Source organism: Gadus macrocephalus, chromosome 18 (genome assembly GCF_031168955.1).
Source record: "Gadus macrocephalus chromosome 18, ASM3116895v1".
NCBI classification, from domain to species: domain Eukaryota; kingdom Metazoa; phylum Chordata; class Actinopteri; order Gadiformes; family Gadidae; genus Gadus; species Gadus macrocephalus.
The window spans coordinates 6,527,125-6,536,686 of NC_082399.1; the positions used below are offsets into that span (position 1 = coordinate 6,527,125).

Below are 9,562 nucleotides of genomic sequence, written 5' to 3' on the forward strand. Positions count from 1 at the left end.
AAAAAGGTTATGTTTTTAAACTGTTTATTCTCTTGCCATAAGGACTATCTCGACTAGTAGGCCTACTTATAAATATTTTTACTTTTATTTATTTTTTTAACCCAAAAATTATATTTGGGGCTAATTAAACACAGGGTCTGTGATTAGGATGTCTGGTTTCAGGGTCTGCGTTCAGGGCCTAATCGACCAGGTAAACACGCGTCCTGCCGTCCTCAGAGCTCCAAGAAATCAAGTTCCAGGTGGTAAATATTTAGATCGGACGTCGTTCACTCAATGCAGTCATGATCCAAAATCTGACCGCAGCCGACCTCAGATCTGGTGAACTGGGCTTTTATTTCACTACATATGTTTCGACCAATCCTGTTGCTGGAGGCAGAGTTATTTGCAGACAAACTAGACCAGCCCATGAACATTTTAAAATGTAAATACACAGACATTCCTGTATAATTAAGACATTCCTGTATAATTAAGGTGTATGACAGCTCCCTCTGCTGGACAAGTCTCACACCAAACTACATTTTCCGTTTGAACCAACGTAGCTATAGTACATTGGTGTGAGACGGGTTGGTGGATTGAACGTGTAGTAGCAGAGAATGGCCTGCGGGGCAGTATGTACATTGTTAAATACATGAATAGGCTTGAATTTAGTAATAATATGGAGGTTTCATATTTTTACAAAATGGATTATGTGAACATTGCTGAATGACAATCATGCATAATAAATGAATTCCAGGAGTGTAGCTTGACCTTAACCAAGTTAAAGGACAATTAAATGAACCGCATCAAACATGTAGATTTCAATGTGGGATTTTAATATATAAACAAAAACACTTGACAGAAGTTTAATACAATTTTGTAAAGGAAAGCAGAGGAAAACATTTTCCCAAATGTAATATTTTCAAAATGTCACCATTCCGAAAGCAAGTGAAGAAGTTTTTGTAAAAGCAGTCCTCCCTGACCAGCTCTGTCCCTGACTCTAAACCCTGACTCTCAACCCTAACGCTAAACCCTCTGAGGGCAGGAAGACGCGCCTTCAGTGTAAAGGTTTGAACCACAGGGAAGGAAGAAAAGAGGAAGCAGTAGAGAGTTGTGAAGTTAGTGACAGATGTGAGGGAAAGGCGTGTGGAAGCACACAGTTACATGTGGGGTCAAGAGCATCACTCCCACTGGAGGTCATTGATCCATCAGCCTCAGACTGCAGAGCTCAGCAGGTCTTCTGGAGGACGAGGCTCAGATGAACTGAGGAGACGGGACCAGCAGGATCAGGGCGGGTTTAGCTCAGGTGTGTCTACCCCCGACCAAACAGGATCAGGTGAGGTTCAGCTCAGGTGTGTCTGCCCGGACCAAACAAGGACATGATTAGGTTCAATATTCAAAAGATGCAACATTATCTGAACCAAAGATAAGTCATTAAGGAGCAGGCAGGCTTTAGGCCGCCTTGCTCAAGGACGCATCACTGTATTCTGAGGACTTGAACCCAGCACCATTGGTTTTTAGAGTTGAACCCCCAACCCCCTACCTGGTCCACTATGTCCAGATCCTTGACGGTAGCGTCCTGGTGGTCCTCAGGACTTGCCTTCCAGATTCCTGGTCTGCTTACAAACGTAATTTGTCTCTGATGTAAGGTAACAAACAGTAGTAGTTGGGCTCTAATGTAAGGTAACAAACACAGTAGTAGTTGGGCTCTAATGTAAGGTAACAAACACAGTAGTAGTTGGGCTCTAATGTAAGGTAACAACACGGTAGTAGTTGGGCTCTAATGTAAGGTAACAAACAGTTGTAGTTGGGCTCTAATATCAGGTAACAAACACAGTAGTGATTTGTCTCTAATGTAAGGTCACAAACACAGGAGTAGTTGGGCACTAATGGCACGTAACAAAGTAGCAGCTGTAGTTTGTCTGGTAAACAACCACAATAGTATGCCGTAACTTGTACTGGACAATCTAATCCTGCGTTACAACAAGTCCACTCTGTTTATTTTAGGCAAACTTACGAGGATCCTGGTTGGTGGAGTGATGTCATCCTCCAGAGTCTTGGCTCCTCCATCAGCTCTCCTCCATCAGAGTCCTGGTCTGGAACAACAGCGCGAGTCTGGCCCTAAAGTCTGGTAACAAACATGTAGTTTGTCTTATTTTTAAGCCCTTTATTTCCAGTTTGTTTGGTTAATACAAACTTACAATCCTTGTTGGTAGAGTGATGGTCATCCTCCAGATTCACGGCTCCCCTACCAGCTCGCCTCCGCTCCAGAAACACGTTCTAATAAGAAAACACAGCGGTAGTTGGTTAACGCAAGTCAAAGTAACAGCTGTATTTTGCCCTTTAAGTCAACCATGCAAGTAAATACAAACTTACGAGGAATCCTTGTTGGTCGATTCCTAGTCGTCCTCCAGTGTCTCAGCTCCTCCATCAGCTCTCCTCAGACAGAGTCCTGGTCTGGAACAAACAGCGGAAGTCTTGCTTCAACATGTGGTAAAACAGATGTAGTCGTCTGGTATATATGGTACAAACGCCGGTAGTTTGTGGAAGCAGTATTCTACGAGAAGTGGCAGTGAGTGTGATGATCACTTCAGAGTCAAGCTCCATCTATCCCACGACAGACTTCCTTCACCAGGCAGGGCCTCCACCAGCTCCTCCACCAGGCAGGGCCTTCAGCACGACTCCTTTAGCTCCTTCAGCACGGCTCCTCCATCAGCTCCTTCAGCCATGGATTCCTGGTCTGGTTACAAACACAGTTGGTCTCAGCAGTAAATCACCTGGGGACGCAACAGATCCCACCTCCTGCATCTGCATTGTGTAAAAGCAGTCCTCCCTGACCAGCTCTGTCCCTGACCCTAAACCCTGACTCTCAACCCTAACGCTGAACCCTCTGAGGGCAGGAAGACGCGCCTTCCGTGTAAAGGTTCGAACCACAGAAAAGGAAGAAGAAGAGGAAGCAGTAGTGAAGTAGTGAGGTTAGTGACAGATGTGAGGGAAAGGCGTGTGGAAGCACACATGTGGGGGCAAGAAGATCACTCCCACAGGAGGTCATTGATCCATCAGCCTCAGACTGCTGAGCTCAGCAGGTCTTCTGGTGGACGAGGCTCAGATGAACTGAGGAGACGGGACCAGCAGGATGTCAGGATCAGGGCGGGTTCAGCTCAGGTGTGTCTGCCCCTGACCAAACAGGATCAGGTGAGGTTCAGCTCAGGTGTGTCTGCCCGGACCAAACAAGGACATGATTAGGTTCAATATTCAAAAGATGCAACATTATCTGAACCAAAGAGACGTCATTAAGGACCAGGCAGGCTTTGGTGCGCCTTGCTCAAGGACGCATCACTGTATTCTGAGGACTTGAACCCGGCACCATTGGTTTGAGAGTTGAACCCCCAGCCCCCTACCTGGTCCACTATGACCAGATAATGCAAACTTACAAGGAATCCTTGATGGTAGCGTCCTGGTTGTCCTCAGGATTTGCCTTCCAGATGTACGGCTTCTCCATCAGTCCTCCAGATTCCTGGTCTGGTTACAAACGTAATTTGTCTCTAATAAAGATAACAAACACAGTAGTAAATTGTCTCTAATGTAAGGTAACAAACACAGTAGTAGTTTGTCTCTAATATCAGGTCACAAACACAGTAGTAGTTGGGCTCTAATGCAAGGTCACAAACACAGTAGTAGTTTGTCTCTAATATCATATCAGGTAACAAACACAGGAGTAGTTGGGCTCTAATGCAAGGTCACAAACACATGAGTAGTTGGGCTCTTATGGCGCGTAACAAAGTAGCAGCTGTAGTTTGTCTGGTAACCAACCACAATAGTATGCCGTAACTTGTACTGGACAAACTAATCCTGCGTTACATCAAGTCCACTCTGTTTATTTTATGCAAACTTACGAGGATCCTGGTTGGTAGAGTGATGTTGTCCTCCAGAGTCTTGACCCCTCCATCAGCTCTCCTCAGCCAGAGTCCTGGTCTGGAACAAACAGCGCGAGTCTGGCCCTAACGTCTGGTAACAAACATGTAGTTTGTCTTATTTTTAAGCCCTTTATTTCCACTTTGTTGTTTGGTTAATACAAACTTACAATCCTTGTTGGTAGAGTGATATCATCCTCCAGATTCACGGCTCCCCTACCAGCTCGCCTCCGCTCCAGAAACACGTTCTAGTAAGAAAACACAGCGGTAGTAGGTAAAATGTCAAAGTACCAGCTGTATTTTGCCCTTTAAGTCAACCATGTAAGTAAATACAAACTTACGAGGAATCCTTGTTGGTCGATTCCTAGTAGTCCTCCAGTGTCTCAGCTCCTCCAGCAGCTCTCCTCAGACAGAGTCCTGGTCTGGAACAAACAGCGGAAGTCTTGCTTCAACATGTGGTAAAACAGATGTAGTCGTCTGGTATATATGGTGCAAACGCCAGTAGTTTGTGGTAGCAGTATTCTATGAGAAGTGGCAGTGAGTGTGATGATCACTTCAGAGTCAAGCTCCATCTACCCCACGACAGCCGTCCTTCACCAGGCAGGCCCTCCACCAGCTCCTCCACAAGGCAGGGCCTTCAGCACGACTCCTCCATCAGCTCCTTCAGAACGGCTCCTCCATCAGCTCCTTCAGCCATGGATTCCTGGTCTGGTTACAAACACAGTTGTCTCAGCAGTAAATCACCTGGGGACGAAACACATCCCAGCCTCCTGCATCTGAGGTTCACTTGTAAAATGGAAGACAAATTTAAACACTTCAATTCATCCACTACGGTCGTAGCAGCACTAGTAACATTAATGCTCATATGACTCTTGCATAACCCCCGTATGAATTAACTCAAATCACAGCTTGGCACAGATATAAAGTCATAAGATGATCAAAACCAGACCTAAACTACCGTGGATTTTAGTGTTTCAGATGAGCTTGGTGATGGTTACCCTCTGGTCCGGTGCTGCAGGCCCCTGGTCTCCAGCCTCAGTCTCCGGTCCACCCTGGCACCACAAGCCTCCGGTCCTCAGCCTCGCCTTTCAGCTACAGCAGCAGGTTTACATCAGCATTTGCCCAACAATAACCTTAATTGACTCATCCGAAACAGAGTTACACAATTAATTGAACTATTATTTTATAACTCAAGGCTAGAAAAGACTTGAGACCACACATGAGCATCCCGTTTTTGGGAATGAAGACAGCAGTCAACAAGTTTAAGGAAGTGGTTCAGGCCATTCATTGAAACTGACCTGAGAAGACTACTCACACAGAGCACTGACCTGTTCTGGAGGACTTCTGACAGGAGGTGGAGGTCTGGCTCTGGGTGAGGAGGTGGAGGTCTTGCTTTAGGTGAGGAGGCAGACACCTTGGGACAAACTACATGTTTAACCTTGTACAGTTCTAGAGTATCTTCTACTGTAACATGTGGGAATGACGGCCATTATTTTAGCTTTGATATTATCCATTTGGTAACTCTGCACCAAAGTCGTTGTTTAACGTCATTCCATTGGGTAGGGTTTAACTTCTGTGGCAATTAATGACAGCAGATATTTAGAACGTACAAAAGCTGAAGTAACAAAGAACACCAAGCAGTATCGATATTAAATCAAACATACTCAGCCATATTCAGGTGCTGGGTTCCGTTGAAGAAATGTCAAAATCATCTTCCACCTTGGAATGATTTTCAGCCTTCCCCGATGTCAAAAATGGGCCCGCAAGTAGAACGCTGTTTTGTACGCAGTGAGAGTCCCGTCACGTCATCGTGGTTAAAAGTACGGCGCAACCATCGGAAATTATCAACATATTGTACGACGTACATCTCAGTATGTATTTAATATTAAACTTAAGTTGTTTAAGATAGGGGCAACAATTCCCAATAGAAACCGACTGAAAAATAGTTTCCGTTGGCAACGGCTCGAGGTTACGCAAATACAATCCAGAATTCGCCAGATTCCCTCAGGGGACTCATGTCCAACTAACTGCCAGGTGGTTTCTTATGGTTGTCAAAACTACATTGTTCTATGCTAACCATTGGGACTAAATCAAGTGACCGCACTCAGAACCTTCCACGGCGGGAAGCACAAGCCGTCCGACTGGAATCCGAACATTCCAGCCGGAACCAACCAAAGAAAAAACTTAACCAGCGCCTCACCTTGAGCTGAACGGAGGAAGATCCTGAAGTCCAGCGATGGTCTTCATTAAAATACAGCCAACAGACTTACCTTGAGGAGATCTGTTTGTTGCTGTTGGTTAATACTACTATTCAGTGTACCTTTACATTATTATGCACCCAGTGTGTACAAGTTATATCACTCAAAACCATACGAAGAACCAAACTACCATGTATGTCCCACAACAACTTTAAACCTAAAATCCTGGAGTCATTCAATACAAAACCGTGTCTACATTTTACAATTATCTAGATTATTCAGGGTACAAACCATACAGAGCAAATCTAAACGTTGAGCTCACAGAGAGCCGACCATAGCCCTGCAACGTCACCCTGACCGCCTCATCACCAACAGCAAATCATGCCAGCCAGCCAACACATATACAGCTCCAGTGAGAAGTGGGCATCTGAGTGAAAGGACTGCCCATAATAAAAAGAAGCCTGATTCCTGAACTATCCTACCATCTTCATGGTTTAAAGATTTACAGACTTGACATTCCATTGTGTTCTAATCCCCTTAGTCTGCTCCCTCGTTACTTATAAAACTCTACATCGCCATTACTAGAGTGTTGCATCCTACTCATGGGGGTGTGGTCTGAGTGAGCAGAGATGCATACTGGGATACAGTGCTGTCTGAAGTCTTCAGTTCTATAGACACGCCCCTCAGGAGAAACCAAGTGTTTGAGAATCTGTCGTGACATCAGTTACATGAGCTGGAATATCCTACAAGATGGCGCCAGGATTCTCAGGAGAAAGGCCAAGAGGAAGATGTGTGGGTTCTTCCTCTCAGCCAGTGGAACACAACAACGGTCTTCATCAGAGTACCATGGAACACTTTGAAACATTCTCCTCTTTACACCTTGAAGCCCCAGCGAAGGTTTCCTTACCTCCTCAGCTGAAGAACTCAACTTCAGCTCGAAGAGCGCACTAGCTGGAGTTCCCGGATTGGTTCTGATTTAAGGGAACCAATCGTTCAGCTAGTCCTGTCCGAAACAAATACAGTTCAGCCTGAGAAGACGTGCAACTGAGAGCAAGACAAGATCCACAGGGCTCTCCATCAATCCAGCCAGGTAGGAAGAGCCGTCTCATTACAGGTCTGAAGGTCATCTTGAATATCCATTTAGGTCCCTTTCCAACGTCAGACTCCTTGTGGAATTCCTTTTGGTGTCCATCCTCCATTGATCCTGATTGGTGTAGTCCTAGTTTGAAGTCACTGATCTGAACACGCCGCTTACATCCTTTTACACTTGAGTTGGATACTCTCCTTCCTGCCCAGTGTGTTGATATCGCTCTGGAGCGCCGCTCAGGGCTCTTCATGTCTACTGGAGGCCCTTAAGTAAACGTGTGGCCGTCCATCAGGTATGATTTAGTTGACCATTCCAATATCCCAAGCCAATCAGACCCCCGTATGAACATTATCACTGTCAAAGCAAGCCGGAAACACACGTAGAACCCCATGCCAGGTGTGACACACTCATGACACACAATCTTCCATCTCATGACACACACACACACACACACACACACACACACACACACACACACACACACACACACACACACACACACACACACACACACACACACACACACACACACACACACACACACACACACACACACACACACACACACACACACACACACAAATAATCATGCAGGGTAAAAAACCTCATGCCAAATAATATTCCATCATCCCCCCCCCCCCCAGCTCTCCTGCCAGGGCACCCATAACAGAACAACCAATGTCTCCAGAGATGTAAATTATGTACAACACTTCAGTGGCGTCCCACATTGGTGATGGATTAAGCTTGGCGTCTCCAAAATGTGTCCCAGGTTGATTCAACGTCTCAGAAGTCATGTCTTTGTAGTCCAGTGGTTTCCTGAATGAGGGGCCTTCACAGATGCAAACGGTGCAGCTTTAGTCAGCCTGAGGACAGGAAGGAGGTCATCTGTTCAGAAGACCACCCAGTGGAGGGGGGGGGGGGCTCTTGAGGAGCACGATCCATATAAGACCTTCTTGGAAATGAAACTGTTCCTGAGGAGTCACGATGCCTGGAGGGGACTGTTGAATGTGTTCCATGGTTCTCTGTGTCAGACTGAAATTGTGTTTCAGTCGTTGAGATGAGGAGCCCCCTCATCTCCCCATGGTGTTTCTCCTTTTGAATCCCTGTCTCCATCTTTAAGAACATTCCAGTCCATGTAACTGACGTCACGACAGTTTCTCAAACACTCGGTTTCCCCTGAGGGGGCGTGTCTACAGACCTGTAGACTTCAGACAGCTCTGTATCCCAGTATGCACCTCTGCTCACTCAGACCACACCCTCATCAGTAAAGCAACACACATGTGATGAAGATGCAGAGCTCAGGAGAGTAGAATGAAAGAAGACTGAAGATATCAGAACCCAACCCATTACTCCAGCTTACAACAATAACTTGGAGCCTGCAACCATTTTAACAAATCATTAAAACCAACATAAACCAAACACCTAAGTAACCCATGAACCAATAAAACATCCTTGCTACTCAGATCAACCTTCAGGTAACAGGTTAACTCACCAGGAAGCCAAAATACATCAATGTGCCCAAGAGTAATGAGAAATTAATGACTTACAGTTCGCAGTTCATCTTCATGGTTAAGTTGGGATACTCACAGAACTGCAGTTAAATATCCATGATAGACCTTTGAAGGAAGAAACAGTTTACTCATGGTCCAAGTCTTTAACCTGTGAAACTGGAAGAGATATTAAATAAGTCACAACAGACCTCAAGAAAACAGTACACAAACCAATGTACTGGCCGGTTCCCTTTTAAGTGAAACGCACCAGATGCAACCAATTAACTAATTAAGAAAACCACCTGGCAGGCGAGCTGCAGCAGGTGAGCTAATTAGTCAAACTCAATGCAGGTTCAGCACCCTGTGGTCTTCTTGGTAACAGTGAGAGGCTATTTCAGCTCTGTGTCTGATCTTAAATGACCTCCCTCATTTTAATTAAAGGGATGAGTCTGATTTAGATTCAAAACCAAAAAAGTACACACACTTCTTTATTTGAATCCACCAATCACATTACAAGATTCAAATATTTCAGAGATAAGATAAGTCATTGTTCAAGGGTACAAAAAACATCTCCTGCACCACACTGCCAGGCTGCCCATCACTGCTGATATGGAGCAGAACTTTGCTAATTGTTTAGATTTTCTGCTGGAGAGCCCAGCCAGCCTTAACCCACTGAAAACACGGTTGTGGACATGCCCGAAGCTTCCAAAAATAAACACTATTAGCTTGCATTGGTAGCCTAGGACACACACACACACACACACACACACACACACACACACACACACACACACACACACACACACACACACACACACACACACACACACACACACACACACACACACACACACACACACACACTACCCCAATGAGCCGGGTTCCCGTTAAGAAACA

The 9,562-nt window shown here is 45.4% G+C and overlaps 1 long non-coding RNA gene across 3 annotated transcripts; it reads right to left on the reverse strand.

Moving 5' to 3' along the window:
• Positions 1 to 891: 891 nt before the first annotated feature.
• On the reverse strand, positions 892 to 7,563 carry LOC132446419 (uncharacterized). Of its 3 annotated transcripts, none has more exons than XR_009522834.1 (15): positions 5,555 to 7,563; positions 5,219 to 5,304; positions 4,889 to 4,982; positions 4,445 to 4,634; positions 4,232 to 4,312; positions 4,061 to 4,138; positions 3,873 to 3,984; positions 3,411 to 3,521; positions 2,992 to 3,193; positions 2,566 to 2,716; positions 2,353 to 2,433; positions 2,178 to 2,256; positions 1,994 to 2,104; positions 1,520 to 1,615; positions 892 to 1,334 (listed from the first exon to the last, which is right to left on the reverse strand). It is a non-coding gene; the product is annotated as an uncharacterized LOC132446419 (long non-coding RNA). The 3 variants fall into 3 exon arrangements; XR_009522833.1 differs by having other exon boundaries at positions 3,411 to 3,498; positions 4,467 to 4,598; positions 5,555 to 7,557; XR_009522835.1 differs by lacking the exons at positions 3,873 to 3,984; positions 4,061 to 4,138 and having other exon boundaries at positions 3,411 to 3,498; positions 4,467 to 4,598; positions 5,555 to 7,552.
• Positions 7,564 to 9,562: the final 1,999 nt, after the last annotated feature.